This window comes from Penaeus monodon, chromosome 28 (assembly GCF_015228065.2).
Source record: "Penaeus monodon isolate SGIC_2016 chromosome 28, NSTDA_Pmon_1, whole genome shotgun sequence".
NCBI classification, from domain to species: Eukaryota; Metazoa; Arthropoda; class Malacostraca; order Decapoda; family Penaeidae; genus Penaeus; species Penaeus monodon.
In genome coordinates, this window is record NC_051413.1 from 22,141,648 (window position 1) to 22,142,996 (window position 1,349).

Sequence of the window (1,349 nt, forward strand, 5' to 3'; positions counted from 1 at the left end):
GTTTGCCTTAAAGTCTAAGGAATGTGAATCCTCCTCTGGCAACAGCGCGAGGGAGACGACGAGGCGCCACCACGCATGCGCAGTTCTCCCCCGTCAGCGCTGCCAGGAAGGTCCTCTGTCACTCTCGCTCGTGTTGCCTCTCGACCTGCACGTGGCGCTCCTGTGGCCTCGCTCGCCTGTCTCAGGACGCGCCGGCAGAGAGCCAAAGTCATAGGACACGAGGTCAGAGTTAAAAAAAAAGAAAACAAGTTCACTGTTGTAACTTGAACTGGGAAGGAAAAGGAATACATAAAACTGCTTAAAAAAATTGGATGTATTCTTATTAGTTGAAGATGTAGGTCTTTCATTATCGTTTAAGAAAGTTGAGAAAAAAAAAAGTTTTTATTTTTTGTTTCAACATGAACCACAGCCTGTTTCTATGTGTTAAATAATAATATCGAAAAAAATCCTATCATAATCATCATAAACTTTGCATACGCCTTGAACATTCTAGACGTTGAGACTAGCGCAGTGAAGCCAAGAAAGGTATATATGTATTCATTCCTCTCGTAACACAAGAACAGCAAACCCACGTGTACAGTATAGTAGTAGCGCTGTGTGAAGACGCAACTAGGGTCTCTCCTTTGCAAACAGTGTTAAGTGTCACACCATGACGACCTCCAAGTATATGATTGCTGTATTCATTCCCTTCGTGGTCTTTGGGCCTCTTCTCACGCAGGGTAAGTGAGGTGAAGGAGTGGTTTGAGATAATTTGTATTTGTTCAGTACAGTATTTTATTATGCAGGTGTTTTGTATATGTAATACAGTTTAGGAATGCAGTGACGTGACTGGTTAATGCGCATGTTATAAGTACATAATGATCTCTGAATTATAGATCTAAATGTTGTTTTGTTGAGGCAAAATAAGTAATTCGACATTAATAAGTGACAGGTTCTCTGAGATGTTTTTGGAAGATATGTTTGTTGAATATGCTGTATTAATCATGTGTATTTGATAACTCTGATTCGTTCTGTGTATTTAAAAACTCTGTTCTTTGAAATTAATTTCTTCAATCATTCTCTCGTGTTTATTACTAACATGGTTTATGAAAATAATTATTTGCTAGCACGAATATTCACATGAAACATGACAGATCTGAATTATAACTATATATATTTACGGAAAACGTTTTAATATTAAACTGAATTTTGATGATAGGATTAATACATTGCTAAATTGTAAAACAAATCCAAATGTACAAAAAGGAAATGTAATTGGACGCAAAGGGAAAGGGAAACAGAATAAGCAAATTACCGGTAAATATATTGGCCATCGTGACCGGAGTTGCTGAATCGCGTCCCGCCCCCTC

At 38.4% G+C, this 1,349-nt stretch overlaps 1 pseudogene; it reads left to right on the forward strand.

Annotated features, from left to right (window-relative positions):
* The first annotated feature begins 6 nt into the window (after nucleotides 1–6).
* The window catches only part of LOC119591096, a 65,136-nt pseudogene continuing 63,793 nt past the window's right edge, over nucleotides 7–1,349 (forward strand).